This window comes from Scyliorhinus torazame, chromosome 1 (genome assembly GCF_047496885.1).
Source record: "Scyliorhinus torazame isolate Kashiwa2021f chromosome 1, sScyTor2.1, whole genome shotgun sequence".
Taxonomy (NCBI): domain Eukaryota; kingdom Metazoa; phylum Chordata; class Chondrichthyes; order Carcharhiniformes; family Scyliorhinidae; genus Scyliorhinus; species Scyliorhinus torazame.
This window is the reverse complement of record NC_092707.1, coordinates 20,315,385-20,337,479: the sequence shown is the minus strand read 5'-3', so window position 1 is coordinate 20,337,479 and position 22,095 is coordinate 20,315,385.

Sequence of the window (22,095 nt, the reverse complement as noted above, 5' to 3'; positions counted from 1 at the left end):
TATTCTGCACCGCAATCGACGCGCCCTTCGTCTCGTTCCACGCTCGCCACGCGATCCTCCAGTGTCGCCTCGCCCTCCTGCTGACCCTGCCACGGACTATGCAGAGCTCCCTGTCACTCTGCCTCCCCCTGACTCTGACGCAGTCCAACCCGCTCCTGAACTGGCGGCTCTCGACCCACCCTTGAGGCGGTCAACCAGAATTTGGCGCCCACCTCAGAGACTTAATTTATGAACTTTGCGGACTTATAGGCTCTCTGAATTGTTTCGTAGCTTTGTTTGATCATTTCCCTGGTTTGTATATAGTGTTGATCTCGTTATTCTTGTTGCATACTGCTTCTCTGCACCAGGTACCTTCCCATGTAAAGAGCTTAGTTCTCATGTACATAGTCCTGTAAATATGTCTTCGCACCCCACACGTAGTTAGGAACATTCTCACCATACATTATTTATTGCCACACACATACATTCTTTTATAAAAGGGGGGATGTCATAATATACACCAGTATATCATGGTGCAGACACACACACTGATGGACACACAGCAAGACCAATCAACACACACAACACCGCAGCCAACCACCAGTTAGAGCACACGCACTATAAAGACAGGGGGCATCAGAGTTCCCGCTCATTCGGGATGCAGCCTCCTAGAAGGACAGAGCTTACAGCTTACAGCATAGATCCTCACCATGTGCTAAGTGCATAGACTGGTTAGGACAGGAATAGGTCTTTAGTTTAATCTAACATCGTGTTAACCCACAGTGAAAGTATGTTCAACAGTTTCTAACTTAATAAAATGGTGTCGCCCTATTTTAAGTGTTGGTGGCCTGTATGTGTTCCACGGATCCAGAGCACCCAACACATCACTGTCCACCTGGAGCATCTCCCTCACCAGCCTATCCATCTCTGCCCGCTCCACCTTCTCCCTCAGAGCCCGTATCGAAATCAGCTCCCCCCTAACTACGGCCTTCAGCGCCTCCCACACCGTGCTGCCCAATCGCCGAAGAATCGCCGAATACTTGGCATCTACCACCCCCGCCAGCAAAGCCCTGTTCAAAATGACAAAATCAATCCGGGAGTACACTTTGTGCACATGGGAAAAAAGAAAACTCCTTCACTCTTGGCCGTCCAGACTTCCATGGATCTACCCCCCCATCCCATCTGATCCATAAACCCCATTAGTTCCTTCGCCGTGACTGGCACATTCCCTGTCCTTGAACTCGACCGATCCAACCTCGGATCAATGACCGTATTAAAGTCGTCGTCCCCCATGATCAGCCTCTGTGAGTCCAGGTCCGGGATCTTCCCCAGCACCCGCCTCATAAACTCCACGTCATCCCAGTTTGGTCCATGGATATTCACTAATATCGCCGGCATCCCCTCTAGCTTCCCACTCAGCATAACATACCTACCTCCCCGAATCCGCCACGATGCTCCCCACCTCAAATGACACCTGCTTATTGATCAAGATCGCTACCCCCCCTAGTTTAGAGTCCAGCCCCGAATGAATACCTGCCCAACCCACCCCTTCCTCAGCCCAATCTGATCCACTACCCTCAGCTGTGTCTCCTGTAGCATTGCCACGTCCGCCTTCAAACTCTTCAAATGCGTGAACACGTGAGCTCTCCTGACCGGCCCATTCAGCCCTCTCATGTTCCATGGGAGTTCCAGTATGTTCCCCAGCGACAGTGAAGGTACGGCCTATATATTTCCAAGTCAGGCTTTGTGGAGTTTATTTTCATATATGCAAATTATATGTGCTAACGGTGACACTTGGCAATGCGGCAAGGATTTGGGTCAGAAATGGCAAACCTTTAACCTTGCAGCTCCTAAGAGTTATTGTTTTCGGCCCTGATCGCGGGCCAGGCCACCGTGGGGGCACCCGATCACCCCGCGCACCCCCCCCCCCCCCCCCCCCCCCCCCCCAGGACCCTGGAGCTCGCTCCCGCTGCCTTGTCCCGCCGGTAAGAAAGGTGGTTTAATCCATGCCGGCGGGACAAGCATTCCAACAGCGGGACTTCGGCTCATCGTGGGCCGGAGAATCGCCGCGGGGGGGGCCCCAGCCGAATATGCCCCAGCCGAATATCCGGTGCCGGAGAATTCAGCAACCGGCGGGGGCGGGATTCACGCCAGTCCCCGATGATTCTCCGACCCGGCGGGGGGTCGGAGAATCCCGCCCAGGATTTCAATGCAAATGCCACCTGGACAAATGAATGGGAATCATTCACCTCCACCTTCTGAAGGGCGTGTAGGGATGGGCAATAAATGCCGGCCGAACCAGCAACGCCCACATCCCGTAAGTGAATTTTTAAAAATAGAGGAGTGGCACAGGGATCTGAGTGAGTCCAGGTAACTCTGCACTGATTGGGTTTAAATGTGGAACTTTTCAGCAGGGTGTTACTCCATTACGCACTGCCTTTATAAGGTGAAGCATCGCGACACGCACCGACTGAGGTTCGCAGCATTTAAACTTGGATCAATTCATCTGCTTGTTGAGAAATGAAAGAACACAATGTCGGAGGTACTTGGCAAAGTCCCTTTTTGCCTAGTTAATGCCATGTATGAGCAACGCCACGCATTAGACTGCTTGATGCAGCAAGATCCAGCTTGCAACATTTGCAACGATTTTCTATATTCAGCAAGCGATTTCGTTTCATCAGAAGTTGATCTACCATCTGCGTGGGTATGTGTTTCAAATTTAATACGTTCTCCAATCTCATTGACCTGTCAGAATTCTCCGTATTATCAAAATACTTATTTTTGTCACTCTTAAACATGATTTGAAGTTTTGGAAAAGTAACATACGTGTAGAACGGTGTTACTTTGACAGGCAGTGTTGACGGACGCTGCCCCGCCGAATGTTTGAAAGCTGTTAAATCTCTTCACACATAGAACATAGAACATAGAACAATACAGCGCAGTACAGGCCCTTCGGCCCACGATGTTGCACCGAAACAAAAGCCATCTAACCTACACTATACCATTATCATCCATATGTTTATCCAATAAACGTTTAAATGCCCTCAATGTCGGCGAGTTCACTACTGTAGCAGGTAGGGCATTCCACGGCCTCACTACTCTTTGCGTAAAGAACCTACCTCTGACCTCTGTCCTATATCTATTGCCCCTCAGTTTAAGGCTATGTCCCCTCGTGCCAGCCATTTCCATCCGCGGGAGAAGGCTCTCACTGTCCACCCTATCCAACCCCCTGACCATTTTGTATGCCTCTATTAAGTCTCCTCTTAACCTTCTTCTCTCCAACGAAAACAACCTCAAGTCCATCAGCCTTTCCTCATAAGATTTTCCCTCCATACCAGGCAACATCCTGGTAAATCTCCTCTGCACCCGTTCCAAAGCCTCCACGTCCTTCCTATAATGCGGTGACCAGAACTGTACGCAATACTCCAAATGCGGCCGTACCAGAGTTCTGTACAGCTGCAACATGACCTCCTGACTCCGGAACTCAATCCCTCTACCAATAAAGGCCAACACTCCATAGGCCTTCTTCACCACCCTATCAACCTGGGTGGCAACTTTCAGGGATCTATGTACATGGACACCTAGATCCCTCTGCTCATCCACACTTTCAAGAACTTTTCCATTAGCCAAATATTCCACATTCCTGTTATTCCTTCCAAAGTGAATCACCTCACACTTCTCTACATTAAACTCCATTTGCCACCTCTCAGCCCAGCACTGCAGCTTATCTATATCCCTCTGTAACCTGCTACTTCCTTCCACACTGTCGACAACACCACCGACTTTAATATCGTCTGCAAATTTACTCACCCACCCTTCTGCGCCTTCCTCTAGGTCATTGATAAAAATGACAAACAGCAACGGCCCCAGAACAGATCCTTGTGGTACTCCACTTGTAACTGAACTCCATTCTGAACATTTCCCATCAACCACCACCCTCTGTCTTCTTTCAGCTAGCCACGCTGCCACTTTGCGGGGTCTATGGCCTGTGGGTCTGTGGATCGGGTCTGTGAGTTTGAGTTTTTAGACCTGGCCAGGCAGACCTTGGCGAAGTGTCCTTTTTGCCCGCAGTTACTACAGTTCGCGTTGCGGGCCGGGTCGTGCTGTCGGGGGTGTTGGGACTGGCCGCAAAAATAGCAGGGCAGCCCTCCATGATGGGCGGGCAGCCGCGCGGCACAAGCCTGGGGTAGCCTCTGGTCGGGGGCCCATGAGGGGGTCGTGTGGTCAGCGGGGAATGCAGTAAGGCTCTGAAACGCGACCTCCAGAGAGGTAGCTAGTGTTACCATATCCTCCAGGTCCTGGGCCCCTTTTTCGAGCAGGCGCTGTCTTACATAGTTCGATCGGACCCCCGCCACGTAAACGTCTCGGATAGCGAGCTCCATATGCTGAGGGGCCGCAACGGCCTGGTAGTTACAGTTGCCGCGAGGGCTTTGGGGTCGCGTAGGTAGTCATCTAGCGACTCCCCGAGGCGCTGGCGGCGAGTTGGTGAAGATGTGTCTCGCGTAGACCTCGTTCACGGGCCATACATATATGCGTTCGAGTAGTGCGAGGGCCTCTGTATGGGAAGCGGTGCCGTCGAGTTGGACAGAAATACGATGGCTTACCCGTGCGCGGAGAAGACTCAGTTTCTGTTTGTCCGCGATGGATGGCGTAGACGACGCGGCAAGATAGGCCATGAAGCATCGAAGCCAGTACGAAAAAAGTTCTCTCGCCTCCGCGGCCTGTGGATCGAGTTCCAGTCTATCAGGTTTGAGGGCTGATTCCATTGTAGTATTTTAAGCTGATTAAATTGATGCGACCATCAATTCACTGAGAGACACGTTGAGAAGTAAACCGTGGTTTTAATCAGCTTACAACTGAGCCTGCCTGTGACCGGTACAACAATGAATGCGGCCCCGCAGGTCAGCTGCCTTTATACTTCCTGTAAGGGGTGGAGCCCGTACATGCCCCGACATATCCCCCTGTGGGTGAAGCCGTACAATGGCCCATAGGTGGAGCCCACGGGGTTAAACACATAACGTAACACGATACAGCAGTAACATATCACAGTGCACTGGTGAATTAACAGTAGTTCCATTCACCACATTTCTATTATCTTTGAGAGAGCATCAAACTGGGGCAGAGGTACTGAAGTGAAAGTTGCCTTGGTTCGATTTTCGATGTTACTGGCAAAGGTTTGCAGTTATACCTCAATAATTTAGGAATGAGAAACAATTGATGAAAGTAAGGCTGGTGGTGATTCATTCTCACCTGACACCAACGGGAAAAATATCCCAATGCAACCAGCAAAAATAAAGCAGTATCACTGCAGAAAGGTTAGGTGGATTGGCCGTGATAAATTGCCCTTAGTGTCCAAAATTGCCTTAGTGTTGGGTGGGGTGACTGGGTTATGGGGATCGGGTGGAGGTGTTGACCTTGGGTAGGGTGCTCTTTCCAAGAGCTGGTGCAGACGCGATGGGCTGAATGGCCGCCTTCTGCACTGTAAATTCTATGAAAGAGATGGAGAGAATTTAATGTCACAACAGAGAGCAGACGATGGAGTTTTCTTTTGTTTGCTAATTGTTATTATAAATAAATATTTTTTAAACAGACCGTTTAGAAGTGCGTTCTTCATAAGTGTGTTTTTCATAAATGTGCTTATTCAGAAAGCATAATTTCTCAATGCATTGCTTATAAATGTATCCATTACCAGGGCAGCACGGTGGCGCAATGGCTAGCACTGCTGCCTCACGCTGCCGAGGACACAATTTCGATCCCGGCCCCGGGCCACTGTCTGTGTGCAATTTGCACATTCTCCCCCTGTTTGGGTGGGTTTCACCCCCACAACCCAAAGATATGCAGGGTAGGTGAATTGGCCACGCTAAAACTGCCCCTCAATTGGAAAAAATGAATTGGGTATTCTAAATTAAAAATAAACAAATAAATAATTATATTCAGTATATGTAAACAAATTGAGAGACAATCTTTATAAATGTATTCTTTATCAACACATGTATGTGCTCATTCTAAATGTGTGCTTTTTAAACATTTTTTATCAACACAATCTTTTTCACAACCTTTATAAACTTCGCCTTTGCAAATGCACTGTCCATGAGCGCGTTTATCGAAGCACGTTTTCCTGAAGGCACTAAATGAAACACTTTCTCTATAATTTCGAGGGAGTGTTTACAGTTTACAGAGGAGATGTCAAACCGTGATCCACCTATGCCCTCTCAGGTGGGCATGAACGATCCCATGGCAACTGTTCCGAGGAAGAGGAGTTTTCCCCGTGCTCAGGACGCCAATATTCATCCAAACAATCAGTGCTCACTGGAACAGATTATTCGGCCATTATCCCATTGCTGTTTTTGCAGGGCCCTGTGCTGCACGCATATTGGTTGTGACATTCCTTATGTCACAATAATGGCCACGCCTCAAAGGTATTTTATTGGGGGAAAAGGGATTTGAGACATCCCGACGTTGGGGGTCTTTCTCTTTTTCTCAGTGTCTGTGCCTGGATCGAGGGCAGCAAATTCACCCACCTACTTCCACGGATTTTGCGGAAAACATGGGGCTGGATTCCCCATTAGCGGGACTATGGCCCCACACCAGCGTCAAAACGGTGGAGTTTCATGCCAGAAAACCTGGCATGAAAGGACCACGATTTCTTGGCCGGGATTTTCCGAGCCTCCGCGCCGAAATCGGAGAATAGGGTATCAGACCAGCGACGCCGGGACGCGATTCCCCGCGGACCGGAGAATCAGCACCAGCTACGCGCGCGCGGTCGACGTGGCGCCGGTCAGGGGCCGTTGAAAGAGGCCCCCGCGGTGATTCTGCCCCGATCAATCGAGCGTGGTTCCCGTATGGTTCCACCCGGCAGGGGTTCGAACTCGCGGCCGCGCCGGTCGTCCTGGTGGGGTGGCGGCATGGGGGGATCAGACTCCGGGGGGGGCCTCCACGACGGTCAGGCCTGCGATCGGGGGCTACTGATTGGCGGGTGCGGGGGGTGGTGGGGGGGGGTGACCTATCTTCTTCCGCGCTGGCCCGCTATGAGGCCTTTCCGGGGCCCGCAGAATCGGGGAACTGGCGGCGGTCCCGTTTCCTTGCGGAAAGATGGATTCTCCGCCCCCCCGCGCCGGCCGCGATTTCGGCGTTGGGATGCGGAGAATCCAGATGTGGCAAGAGTGCGTCTTGAGTTGTCTCCCACTGTTTCCATGGCGATGGGCAGCGCTGCCCACGGCTACGTCCTCTGGCAATGCGCTCGCATACCACACGGTGCTAGGTCCAAAATTAGCTTTATTGCATTTACGTTATTGGTGGAATTCATTTCGGATCGGATCAATATTTTGGAAACCAATTTGATTGAACTCTGCCTTACTCACAGCAAGATGCATATGGAACATGGCCTTCCCTGCAAAATGATTGGCGGATGGGTATTGCGTTGGGTGGAGGTGACGAGAGCAAGCTCAGAGGTTGAACTGGGCAGTTTGTTTTTATCACCACGATACTAAAATTGGTCAATGCGGTTTGCCCTCAGCAGAGTAAACATGGAGCGAATTGAAGTTGTCCTTCAGTTTAGAACACCTGCAAATTCAGAACCAAAAACTGATTTGCAACTACAGTACAAACAGGAAATCATGCCCCTCCCGCTACCCCAGTGCACACACACCAGAAGCAGAAAAAAAACCTTACACCACCAGATTCTGTATAAAACACATGTGTTTTCTAGAAAGTTCTCTTCCTGTTGGTCATAGAATCGTAGGGCGTGACATCCCAGGTGTTTCCCGATGGCCGGCCGGCCGGTCGAGACTGCAGCCCGTATTTCACGGCACTGTGTCGAAAGTGATGCCCCACGAGCTTCGAGCCAGCATTGGCTGTCCCCTCAGCTGTTTCAGCAGACCCGTGCCCGGCAGACACCCGCTAACAAGGGGGAGCTGCTTTGAAACGCTCCCTCCGAACTCACTCCCAGTCAGCACACAAGCATGGTACCACGCGGACCTGCCCCACGCTTTGGAGATGCCGACCTGGTCAGGCTCCTGGACGCTGTAGAGGTGAGACGGGACACCCTGTTCCCCCGAGGGGGGGGGGGGGCGTCGGAGGACCAGTAACGGGGTCGCCAATGCCGCCCGGGAAGCAGTGCCGGCGGCCGTCAGTTCGGGCAGCGTGACCAGGGGGGGCTGCCGCACTGTGTCGAAAGAAGACCAACAACCTCCACTGGGCCGCAAGGGTCCCCGTAACACTGGCCCCCTGGCATCAGTTCCACCTGCCATACCCCCTGACCTCGGCCTCCCCCTCAGCAGGTCAGCGGCTGGCACCTCGCACCCTCAAACACACGGTATGACCCCCTGGCAGGTTCCTCAACAGAAACGGAGGATAAGCCTGAGAATGTGTTATCATGTCCAGAACTTTGTCGTAGAAATGTTGTGTCCATCAATGTGTGACTTGTTCCACGTATCAGTGCCATTCTCCGCCCAGGAGCTGCAGCTGTGCCGGCCCCTCCCACATGACCCAATCCCACTGGAATCAAATCCTGGCCATCCACATATTCCACTGCCGCTCAAGGTGCAGTTGAACATCCTTGACTTCCAACATGTTGTGGTAGTCTCTGTAGAGGTATTGTATGTTTCCCATTGGTCAAACTGTATGGTAGCTCCGCCCTGCTAGGCGGGGTATAAGAGCCCGTGCTGCCCCAGCAGCCTTCATTCTGTACCTGAGCTGCTGGGGGAAACATCTAGCTTATTAAAGCCTTCAGTTGGACTACAACCTCGGAACGGGTCCAAACGATCGAACACCCCCCGAGCCACAGTCTGGAGGAGGGCGGCCATTTTGCGCGCTTTCCGAGGCCTCCCGCGCTTGTACGCGCCAAACGAGGGGACGGTGCCGTGGAGGAACGCAATGTGCAGGCCCGCACCACGCAAGACCATACTGCGCATGCGCGGTGGCGCAACGAACGCACTGACGTCACGACGTGCGGCAACTGTGGGTCCGCCCACTTAAAGCGGCAATGCCCTGCAAAATCGCGACAGTGCCTACGCTGTGGCAGGCTTGGCCACTATGCTGCCTGCTGTCGAGCAGCCCAGTCTGCCAACTCGCAATGATTTAACCAGCCTCGCAGGAATGTTCGGGCAATCCAACCCACCTTCACCGAGTCCGATCCTGATTTCATGCAGACCAGTGGCACCGAGGACAGGGAGCCTTTTCGAGTCGCTGTCATAACCAAGAACAGGCTGTCCCCGAATCGAAAGCACCAGCCGCTGTTGGTGCACAGCATTGATCCGGACGACGAGTGGTGTGCCACCCCGACGGTCAACCCAAATTCGTCGCCCACCTCAGAGACTTGATTTATGAGCCTTACAATGTTGGACTCAATGCTTTGTTCTTTCATCCTGTTTCATAGAACATAGAACATAGAAAAATACAGCACAGAACAGGCCCTTCGGCCCACGATGTTGTGCCAAACCTTTGTCCTAGATTAATCATAGATTATCATCGAATTTACAGTGCAGGCCATTCGGCCCATTGAGTCTGCACCGGCTCTTGGAAAGAGCACCCTACCCATAGTCAACACCTCCACCCTATCCCCATAACCCAGCAACCCCACCCAACACTAAGGGCAATTTTGGACACTATCATGGCCAATCCACCTAACCTGCACATCTTTGGACTGTGGGAGGAAACCGGAGCACCCGGAGGAAACCCACGCAGACACGGGGAGGATGTGCAGACTCCACACAGACAGTGACCCAAGCCGGAATCAAACCTGGGACCCTGCTACCGTGCTGCCCTTAAGAACAAATAAATCTACACTATATCATTTTACCGTAATCCATGTACCTATCCAATAGCTGCTTGAAGGTCCCTAATGTTTCCGACTCAACTACTTCCACAGGCAGTGCATTCCATGCCCCCACTACTCTCTGGGTAAAAAACCTACCTCTGACATCCCCCCGATATCTTCCACCATTCACCATAAATTTATGTCCCCTTGTAATGGTTTGTTCCACCCGGGGAAAAAGTCTCTGACTGTCTACTCTATCTATTCCCCTGAACATCTTATAAACCTCTATCAAGTCACCCCTCATCCTTCTCCGTTCTAATGATAAAAGGCCTAGCACCCTCAACCTTTCCTCGTAAGACCTACTCTCCATTCCAGGCAACATCCTGGTAAATCTCCTTTGCACCTTTTCCAAAGCTTCCACATCCTTCCTAAAAAGAGGCGACCAGAACTGTACACAGTACTCCAAATGTGGCCTTACCAAAGTTTTGTACAGCTGCATCATCACCTCACGGCTCTTAAATTCAATCCCTCTGTTATTGAACGCTAGCACACCATAGGCCTTATTTACAGCTCTATTCACTTGAGTGGTAACTTTCAAAGATGTATGAACATAGACCCCAAGATCTCTCTGCTCCTCCACATTGCCAAGAACTCTACCGTTATCCCTGTATTCCGCATTCATATTTGTCCTTCCAAAATGGACAACCTCACACTTTTCAGGGTTAAACTCCACCTGCCACTTCTCAGCCCAGCTCTGCATCCTATCTATGTCTCTTTGCAGCCGACAACAGCCCTCCTCACTATCCACAACTCCACCAATCTTCGTATCATCTGCAAATTTACTGACCCACCCTTCAACTCCCTCATCCAAGTCATTAATGAAAATCACAAACAGCTGAGGACCCAGAACTGATCCCTGCGGTACGCCACTGGTAACTGGGATCCAGGCTGAATATTTGCCACCTACCACCACTCTCTGACTTCTATCGGTTAGCCAGTTTGTTATCCAACTGGCCAAATTTCCCACTATCCCATGCCTCCTTACTTTCTGCAGAAGTCTACCATGGGGAACCTTATCAAATGCCTTACTAAAATCCATGTACACTACATCCACTGCTTTACCTTCATCCACATGCTTGGTCACCTCCTCAAAGAATTCAATAAGACTTGTAAGGCAAGACCTACCCCTCACAAATCCGTGCTGACTATCCCTAATCAAGCAGTGTCTTTCCAGATGCTCAGAAATCCTATCCTTCAGTACCCTTTCCATGACTTTGCCTACCACCGAAGTAAGACTAACTGGCCTGTAATTCTCAGGGTTATCCCTATTCCCTTTTTTGAACAGGGGCACGACATTCGCCACTCTCCAATCCCCTGGTACCACCCCTGTTGACAGTGAGGATGAAAAGATCATTGCCACCGGCTCTGCAATTTCATCTCTTGCTTTCCATAGAATCCTTGGATATATCCCGTCAGGCCTGGGGGGCTTGTCTATCCTCAAGTTTTTCAAAATGCCCAACACATCTTCCTTCCTAACAAGTATTTCCTCGAGCTTACCAGTCTGTTTCACACTGTCCTCTCCAACAATATGGCCCCTCTCATTTGTAAATACAGAAGAAAAGTACTCGTTCAAGACCCCTCCTATCTCTTCAGACTCCATACACAATCTCCCGCTACTGTCCTTGATCGGACCTACCCTCGCTCTAGTCATTCTCATATTTCTCACATATGTGTAAAAGGCCTTGGGGTTTTCCTTGATCCTACCCGCCAAAGATTGTTCATGCCCTCTCTTAGTTCTCCTAATCCCTTTCTTCAGTTCCTCCTGGCTATCTTGTATCCCTCCAGCGCCCTGTCTGAACCTTGTTTCCTCAGCCTTACATAAGTCTCCTTTTTCCTCTTAACAAGACATTCAACCTCTCTTGTCAACCATGGTTCCCTCACTCGACCATCTCTTCCCTGCCTGACAGGGACATACATATCAAGGACACGTAGTACCTGTTCCTTGAGCAAGTTCCACATTTCACTTGTGTCCTTCCCTGACAGCCTCTGTTCCCAACTTATGCACTTCAATTCTTGTCTGACAACATCGTATTTCCCCTTCCCCCAATTGTAAACCTTGCCCTGTTGCACGCACCTATCCCTCTCCATTACTAAAAATGGAGGGGGCATTCAGCATTTCACTAGTTTGTTTATAGCATTCGTTATTCGTTTTGTTGTTGGTGGAACACCTTGTTTTTCTTTTCTCTGCACCAGGCACCTTTTAGACTAGCCTCATGTACATAGTTATGTAAATACTGCACACTCATGGTCAGATACACTCATTACACATTATTTATTCTCACATAGGCGCATGTTCTTTGTAAAAAAAGAGGGATGTCATAATATACATCAGTACATTATGGTGCAATCACATACACACACTGATGGACATGCAGTCGGACCAACCAGCATACATAACACCGCAGCCAATCACCAGTGAGAGCACAAGCACTATAAAGACAGGGGACAGGAGAGTTCCTGCTCATTCTAGCAGCAGCCAGCTCAGAGCACAGAGCTCACAGCCTGCATCACAGACATTCACCATGTGCTGAGTGCCTCACCAAAGCTAGTGATAGGAAAGGGTCCACAGTTAAGCTGGTATTGCTTATACCCACGTTTACAGTATGTTAGCATAGTTGAACAGTTAATAAAATAGCGTTACACCGCTTCCAGCATTGTTGGCTTGTTTGTGAATCAGAACACCCAACACGACAGAGATATTACGATACCTGGTAATGCTGGAACACCATTGGTAGATATTGTATGTTTCCCATTGGCCAAACTGTATGGTAGCTCCGCCCTGCTAGGCGGGATATAAGAGCCCGTGCCGCCCCAGCAGCCTTCATTCTGTACCTGAGCTGCTGGGGGAAACATCTAGCTTATTGAAGCCTTCAGTTGGACTAAAACCTTGCTTTAGTGGTCATTGATCGTGCTTCACGTGTTTGACCCGTGATGACATGCCAGTTGCACGCAGCACTCAGCACACCAGCAACAAAAGTATCAACAATCTGCAAAAGCATTTCTTGAACGGAGTCATCAGGTGGCCCATTTGGATCATTGTCACGCATCAGGTCCTGCAGCGTTTTCTTGCTTCAAACCTTCTGGATCCATTCGTCCGCCTGAGCCCGGTGTTCCAGGACCCGGGTACCTGAGAAAAAAATTGTCCTTTCCGGCTACAGAAAAGGAAGGAAACAGCAACAGCAGCCTCCAGGCATCTGCAGCCACCAGCAGGAGCAAACAGCAAACACAACCTGCAGCTCTGAAGTGCTCATAGCCAACAAGGCCAATTCCTTATTCGGAACAGCTAGAGGGTGCTCGCAGCCAAAGGGAGTTAAAGTGAGCTTCAGCATAGAACCAAGAAGTGTTTGTCCTGGAAGTGTTTGGCATGCCAGACGGGCAGCAGCTATAGTTGCCCTTGATATGGGTATCCACAATATTGGAGGGTGGCTTGTATGCCCTCAACCCCCCCGGCCCCAGGGTTGACCTCCGACCTCCGACCTGTGCCGCCCAGCCCCCCCCAACCAGACCCATCCCCCGCTGGGGGTTCCCCCCACCTCCCCATCCCCGAGCTCTGGGGCAGCAGCTCCAGTGCCCCTGGCTGCAGCCTGGGGAACGGAAATGGTTACCTACCTCCTCAGCTCCCCTCAGCAGCCATTGAGTGACCTTCCTGTTTACAAAAGGAGGCACTTGAGTGACCCTTCGCTGGGGAGCCGGCTAGTTCCCGGGAGGACGTTAGACTGGGCTCCCATCTCACTGATGAGAGGGGATTGGTCGTACTTGGTGTCAATTGGCGTCTCGCCACGTCGGGGCGGGATCCAGAACCCGGCACTGGGAGCAGGCCGTTGGATTGTGAACTGATTCATCGGCCGGCCCGGATCCTGATTTTGGCGTCTCCTGCGATTTAACCGGTGCGCCCGGGTCCCCTCCGGGTGCAACACCGCCGTTAAATCGCGGCCAGAGAGTTTTCACAGCATGGAGAGAGGCCCTTCGGCCCACCGTGTCCGCGCCGGCCATCAAGCACCGATCTATTCTAATCCCATTTCCCAGCACTTGGCCAGTGCCCCTGTATGCCAAGGTGTTTCAGGTGGTCATCTTGTTCAGACACCCTGGGCTTTACACGGTCAGCTCCAGTCCCATGTGACCCGGAGTCGCAACGCAGCTGAAATTAACTCTTAATTTTAAAAATATCCAAAGTCTTTGGCTGCCCGATAATTACAGTCACCGGGTTTGTAATTTTAAACACAATTAATCTTGATTGATAACAATGACAATAATTAAATGAGCAGAAAATACAACTGGTTAATTACTAACTGGTTCATTCTGACCCCCCCCCCTCCTCTCTTTAACTCACCCCACTCTCTATACACATACAAGGCATGCAAACACGGAGGGGAAAGGGGGGTGCAAAAATAACACTAAATGTAAAAAGATATACGTCTCTGTTTCAGGTGGGCGTCTTCCCGTTTTGGTCCTTCAGTCTAGGCCTCCAGTTAGATATCTTTGCTTTCATCCTGTAATGGTTTTCACTGTCGACCCATCTCAACGTCCAGGAGCTTTCTGCTATATCCTCTGAAAACTCTACCTGGCAGGAACCAATTGCCTTGACCAATCCATTACCCATCAGCCAACCAATCGAACCAAATTCCTCCAGTCTCTTGGGTGCCATAAAGTCTGAGTTCCAGATTCACACCAACCTCTGGGTGAAACAGTTTTCCCTTAAATCCCCTCTAAATCTCATGTCCCTTAAATCTATGTCCCCTGGCTGTTGAACTTCCAGCTAAGGGGAAACATTCCTTCCAGTCCGCCTTATCTATGTCCCTGACAGTTTTATACACCTCAGTTCGGTTCCCCCCTCTCAGCCTTCTCTGCTCCACGGAAAGCAACCCCAGTCGATCCAGTTTCCCTTGATAGCTGAAACACTCCAGCCCAGGCAACATCCTGGTGAATCTCTTCTGCACCCTCTCCAGTGCAATCACATCCTTCCAAAGTGTGGCGACCAGATTATCGTCTTGGCTCCTGAAGCAGAACTAAGCAGAACTTTGGGCAGTTTTCAGAGCAGTCACCGTCTAAAATTAAGAGGTGACATATTCCTTTGAAAACTAAGAGTTGCATTTTCCCAGCCGGTTGGCACGGATCTGGAGATGACGGGAATATGGCAGGCGAATGCATCTGGAGGGGAGCTTGGAATCTTCTCCTGGCCATGAGATATTAGCAGTGTTGGGAGCTTGTGGTAGCGTGGGAGCCCGCAAGCCTGCCAACGGGGAGAAAGCGCGGGTCCCTGGGTGTAAGAGAGTCAAGACCTAACCAACACTGCTCTGTGTTTGTATATATTTGCCTTTGCCGATTGTTAATAAACCCCCATTATTGTTACTGGAAGTCTTCAATGTATCCTCTCGAGTCACCACATTGGCAACAAGGTAAATGGATCGATCGTAGTCTTCAGCAGTTTGTGATTCAAGGGGGGAAGGAAGAAGCCCCCAAAGACAGACGAGAATCAGGAACCGTCGACAGGAGCCCCCAAAAAGTGAGTGAAAATGCTAATGATCGGAAAGTTAGATGTTCGACCAGGCGCCGAAGACTGGAGCCAGTACATCGAATGGGCTCCGCTATTTCTTCACAGCGAATTAAATAGCGGGAGACGACAGGCAGAAGGTAATACTTTTGATGGCTTGTGGGCCATACCTACAGCCTGACAAGAAACCTGATGTCTCCGGGGGCTCCCGACTCAAATAAAGCCGACCAGTTCGTTACCTTGGTCAAGGAGAACTTTAATTTCAGGACCGCGATCATCCCACAGCCGTACAAATTCAGCTCTGCGGATGGGGCCCCAGAAGAGTCCATCTCCATGGGGAACATCACCTCCCCAGGAATCTTGCCACTGTCGTGAGTTTGTCTGTTTGTAAGAGGCCCCGTCTAAGCACCCTGCCGCGCGAGACAGAGCGCGCCCAAAAAACCAGCAGCGATCCACCATACCACTGAAGCAAGCGGAGAAGAACTCGGAGGAAGAACACAAAATGTACCGACTAAATGTCATCAAAGTAAATAAGGCAGCTCCAATCGAAATAATTCTGCAAGTGAATGGCAGGCCCTTGAAAATGGAGGTCGATGCTGGGGCATCGGTTACCGCTGTGGGTGAGCAGACATCTGATTATGATCATATCGGAGAAGGGGCTCAGACCCAGAATTTGGGCAGCATGGTGGCCACCAACCGGGGGGGGAAGGGGGGGATGGACGGACGGAGCGCCCCGGAAATTCTTGGGACCACCAGCACGCCAGCAGCTTACAAAGAACAGGAAGCCCAGCTGCCTTTGCTTGTCGGCGAGGGGCGCAGACCAAGCCTGATGGGAAGGGACTGGTTATGCCGAACTAAACTAATGCAGCTGGAAATCTTCAACAACCTGATAGACCTTTAGCGACCTGATAGAGGTCTACACAATTATGAGGGGCATAGACCCAGAGTGGATAGTCAGAGGCTTTTTCCCAGGGTAAAGGGGTCAATTACTAGGGGGCATAGGTTTAAGGTGCGAGGGGCAAGGTTTAGAGGAGATGTACGAGGCAAGTCTTTTACACAGAGGGTAGTGGGTGCCTGGAACTCGCTGCCGGAGGAGTTGGTGGAAGCAGGGACGATAGTGACATTTAAGGGGCATCTTGACAAATACATGAATAGGATGGGAATAGAGGGATACGGACCCAGGAAGTGAAGAAGATTGTAGTTTAGTCGGGCAGAAGGAGGGTTAACACAGCCGAAGGAGGGTTAGCACACTGGGCTAAATCGCTGGCTTTGAAAGCAGACCAAGGCTGGCCAGCAGCACGGTTCAATTCCCGTACCAGCCTCCCCGGACAGGTGCCGGAATGTGGCGACGAGGGGCTTTTCACTGTAACCTCATTGAAGCCTCCTTGTGACAATAAGCGACTTTCATTTAGGGGCTGGTTTAGCTCACTGGGCTAAATCGCTGGCTTTTAAAGCAGACCAAGGCAGACCAGCAGCACGGTTCACTTCCCGTACCAACCTCCCCGAACAGGTGCCGGAATGTGGTGACTAGGGGCTTTTCACAGTAACTTCATTTGAAGCCTACTTGTGGCAATAAGCGATATTCATTTCAGCATGGTCGGCACGGGCTTGGAGGGCCGAAGGTCCTGTCCCTGTGCTGTACTTTTCTTTGTTCTTGTTTTTTGTATTTCGAAGAGCCTTTCTTAAGACGTCCTGCGAGGATACGAGGAGGTGTTCCACGATGAGTTAGGCCGGATGGCGGGCACAAAGGGCCCAAAATCTCTTGTCAACCCGGACCCGACACCATTCGCCCTGCATCAAAATGTTGAAGTTGAGCTGAAGTGATTTGAGGAACTGGGAATCATTAAACCAGTGCAATTTTCCAAAAGGACAGCCCCATCGACCCCGTGGGAACTAGGCCAATCAATAAGAATATGCGGGGAGTATAATTTAACAAGCAGGCCGCCCAGGTACCCAATTCCCCAAACCTCTACTCCTGGTCCTCCTCAGTCATATGTACCTGCAGAACGTGCCAACGGAGACACTTGGCAATGTGGCAAACATTTGGCTCAGAAATGCCAGATCTTTAACCTTGCAGCACCTAAGAGTTTCAGGCAACTTATTTTTGAAAGGTTCTTCAGGCAAAACCAGTTGTTGACCCATTGTCCCTGGCCAGTCTTTTAGTCACCTGCCCTGATGTATTTTCTTGTGGCTCAGCGCCTAATGTTGTTTGACCACACCTTGAACACCTTGGCACATTCTGCTACATGGATGGCGCGATACACACACACTCGCGTAAACACACACGCACGGAGTTGACACCCAGCTGAATGCGACCATGTGCTTCGTTACTGGAACTGGAACACTTTGCTCAAGCACCACTCCCTTAGCTCCCTGTCCTGGCAAACGTCACTCCTCCACATATGAAGCATCCCAAACGTTTGCCACGATCAATACACGTAAGGGCCTATCCCAGTGCACGAGGCCACCTTTTGGCATTTCCTCGGCCTGCGCTATTTTCCAGCACCCCGTGGAAAACCTCCATCAGCGTATCCCAAAAGTGTTGGTCTGCCTGGACGATGGTTTAATCATTGGAGCCTCACAAGAGGAACACACGTCAAGTTTAGAAGAGGCATTAAAGAGATTCAGAGACGTGGGCGCCCACCTTAAATGGGAGAAATGTACCTTCCCGGCTACAGAAGTCACGTGCTTAGGGTTCTGAGTGGCTGCCACAGGCCTACACCCACTCAAAAAAAGAGTCAAGGCCATGCGAGAGGCCCCGGCCAACCCAGGAATGTAGCCTCGTTGAAATCCTTCCTGGGAATGGTGAACTATTGTGGCAGGTTCATTCCAGAGCTGGCCATGACAGTTGCTACGGAAACACCAACATTGGCAATGAAAGGAGCAGCAAGAGGAAGCATTCCGCCTGGTAAAACAAGCCCTGCAATTTTGAACCTCCTTGTTCATTTCAACCCGGGGAAGCCGGGTTGCTCTCACATGAGGCGTGTCGCCATATCGGACAGGCTCAGCTCTATCCCATAAGACGGAGGACGGAGCAGAACATCCTTTGCCTCAAGGACTCTCTGAGAAACTGAGCGAGATGACGGCCAAATCAAAAAGGTGGGACTAGCCGTCAAATACCGTGTTAAAAAGTTCCACTCGTATGTTCACGGACGGCATCTATCCTACAACACGACCCCCTCCCATGACACCCACGGGCGGTCGCCTCAGAATTTGGGCTTGATATTTCCACATTTGGCGAGGAGGGTGGAGGCACATCAGGCCTCCCAGAAAAATCAACATTCTTCACAAAAACATGGCAGGTCATTTCAGGCGGGTGACCCTGGTTCTAGTTCGAAACGTCGCCTCGGTCCACTCTAGTTAGCCGGTCGGATCGTAACCCAATCTGGACCCGTGTCGTATGTGGTAAGGGTCAATGGCAGGACTGTGCGGAGGCAGAACAGATGAGTCCAACTTGTGCCATCGGCCCTCCAGAGAGGAGGGAACGGGGAATTTCAGAGTCAACCCCGCCAGCAGTCCAGGTGGGAGCTGGCAAGGCGAGAAGCCCTACGGAAGATGGAGAGACTCCTTGCAGGCAACAAGACTATCTTGGAGACGGTGGAGCAGGCTGGGGGACTAAGGCAGTCCGCGAGCTTTCAAAGGCCCCTGGACAGATTGATTCTGTGATGAACTCTTTACCCTTATGTCTCTTGACCGTGTGTATAGCACTTGTGTATAGTTTACTTTGTAAAATGTGCTGAGGGACTCAAGGGGGGAGTGTGCTCTTTGTAAGGGCTGGTGCAGACTCGATGAGCCGAATGTCCTCCTTCGGCACTGTACATTCTATGAAATTCTATGATGGGATAGCGCAGCTCCTTTAAGGGGGTGGGGTTTGCGGTCCACATGCCTGGCTTAGGTCCAATCACACAGCAGAGCGCAAAACCCGACCAATAGAGGGAAAGCGCGGGGCCCTGGGACCCGGACAGTGTGCACCCCGGAATTGGAGAGTCGGGACCTACCACATCATTCTTCTGTGCCTCTATGTAGTTTCCTGTGCCGACTGTTAATAAACCCCCTTCGCTGTCAATGAAAGACGCCAGTGTTTTTTCTCGGATCACCACAGGGGCTCAGCGGCAGAATCACCCACTGCGCACTCAATTAATCCTCTTAAGGGGCTGGTTTAGCACAGGGCTAAGTAGCTGGCTTTTAAGGCAGGGCAGGCCAGCAGCGCGGGTTCAATTCCCGTACTAGTCTCCCCGAACAGGCGCCGGAATGTGGCGACTAGGGGCTTTTCACATTTGAAGCCTACTTGTGATGATAAGCAATTTTCATTTCATTTCAAGTGCTTAAGTAAGGGCCACCTCGTGCCCCCGTGAGCATTTTGCCCAGTGCTGCTTGGGACAGCGGGTATCTGAGCCTTGGTCAGCCTCCCAATGGGGTCCCAGAGGCCGATGGACGGTTCGTGGCCCATCGTGAAGGCCCCCTGTCAGCAATGGCCACCCTGCGGCTGAGGGGCGGCCCCACTGGAATACGAAACGCCCGCTCTGTCACTCCCGATCACCCGGATTCGCCAGCCTGGCCCTGGATTGCCGAAATACACACCGCTTGTTTTTGAAAGGTGCCTCACCATGAAGGTGCCCTCTGCCTTGCTCTCCAGTCTCAGCAACAGCCACCACTCTGGGTCAACTGTGGCTTTCAGCTGTGGTGGTGACACACCATCAGTACTGGAAGAATTCAGCCCTAAGAGTCGAAATGAGGGAGAGGTGAAAAGGGATTGCAGATGTTCATATCACGAAAAGTAGCACCAAAGGTCATGGAAAATGCAAAGTTCACGTTTAGAGGAACAGAACTGAATATTAGGGAAATCATGTCAGTTTTATAAAGTAGTTTGCTGACACCACACTTTGAATACTATATCCAGTTTTGGTTTCCGTATTGCTCAAGGCTTTAGAAACACTGGAGCTGGAGCCAAATACGTTTATCCAAATGATGCCACAATGTGCCACCAATCAGCAATGAATGAACAGGCTGGGGTTCCTTCCTGCAGGGAAGGAAGGTCTAAGGGTGACCCGATAGAGGGGCTGTGAAATTCTGAAGGGATTTGATGGGGCAGATGTGGGAAAGATGCCTCCACTTGTTTGGGAGGCCAAAGTAACGGTCACCGATATCAGACTGTCACTAAGGAAGTCTGGACAAACCTCTTTGAGCAAAGTGTGGGGTGAGAATGTGTGACGTTCCAGCACAGGGAGTGGTTGAGTTGAGCAAAGATGCGTTTAGAATCTCTACAGTGCTGAAGGAAGCCATTCGGCCCATCGAGTCTGCACCGACCCTCTGAAAGAGCCACCTAGGCTCACTCCCCCCACCTAACCTGTACATCCCTGGACACTACGGGGCGATTTTATCGGGGTCGATCCACCTAACCTGCACACCTTTGGCCTGTGGGAGGAAACCGGAGCACCCGGAGGAAACCCACACAGTGGTGTAGCGAAAACAACCTCTCTCTCAATGTCGGCAAGACCAAGGAAATGATCATCGACTTCAGGAAGTGTAGAACGACCCCCCCGCCGCCCCCGTCTGCATCAATGGCTCCGAAGTGGAGATGGTCGATAGCTTTAAGTTCCTGGGGGTCACCATTACCAACAGTCTGTCCTGGTCCACTCACGTTGATGCAACAGTCAAGAAAGCCCAACAACGTCTCTACTTCCTACGGAAGCTAAAGAAATTCGGCATGTCTGCATCGACTCTCACAAACTTCTACAGATGTGTGATAGGGAGCATCCTATCCGGCTGCATTACAGCCTCGTATGGCAACTGCTCGGCCCAAGATCGCAAGAAACTGCCCAACACATCACACATGCTTGCTACCCCCACATTGAATCTGTCTACACCTCCCGCTGCCTCAAGAAGGCAGACAGCATTATCAGAGACCCCTCCCACCCAGGCTTTGCCCTCTTCCAGACCCTTCCATCAGGCAGAAGGTGCAGAAGTCTGAAGACTCGCACATCCAGACATAGGAACAGCTTTTCCCCCACAGCTACAAGACTCCTCAACGACTCCCCCTCGGACTGATCTGTTCCCTGTAAGAACACTATTCACGACACCCTATGCTGCTCTTGCTCATGTATTTGCTTTGTTTGGCCCCTTGTTTGTCGATGTACCGTTTGTCAATGTTCTCTGTTGATTATTCTTTTTGTCTACTATGTCCGAACTGTGTCAGTTCCCTCGGCCGCAGAAAAATACTTTTCACTGTACTTCGGTGCGTGTGACAATAAATATCAATAAATCGGACACGGGACGAAAGCGCAAACTCCACACAGAGAGTCACCCAAGGCTGGGATCGAAGTGGGTTCCTGGTACTGTGGGGCGGCCGTGCTAACCACTGGGCCACCCTACCGGGAAGATAATGGGAAACAACCAACTGAGAAACAAACAGGATCAAAGCAAGATGAAGGATTTTCAAGGACGTCAGGGAGGTGTAGAGGTTTGGGAAGAGAATTACAGAGACTGGGGACCTGGGTACCTCAAGCCAGGGGAGAGATTCCTGGTCAGTCACTCTTGATGGGGAGTGGTGGTGTCCCCCATGTTTCAAACCTCTGCCGACAGGCTAGCGACCTGCTCCGGGAATGACTCGCTATGGAAACAGACAAAAGTCTGCCTTAGTGCACCAATAGAAGCAGGAAGAGAAAGAAGATACGTATTATAGATTTAAGGGAAAGGTGGGGAATTTAAAGGGGCTTTGAGGAGAAAGCCTTTTCACCCAGACGGTGGTGGGAATCTGGAACTCGCTGCCTGAAAGGGTGGTAGAGGCGGGAACCCTCACAACATTTAA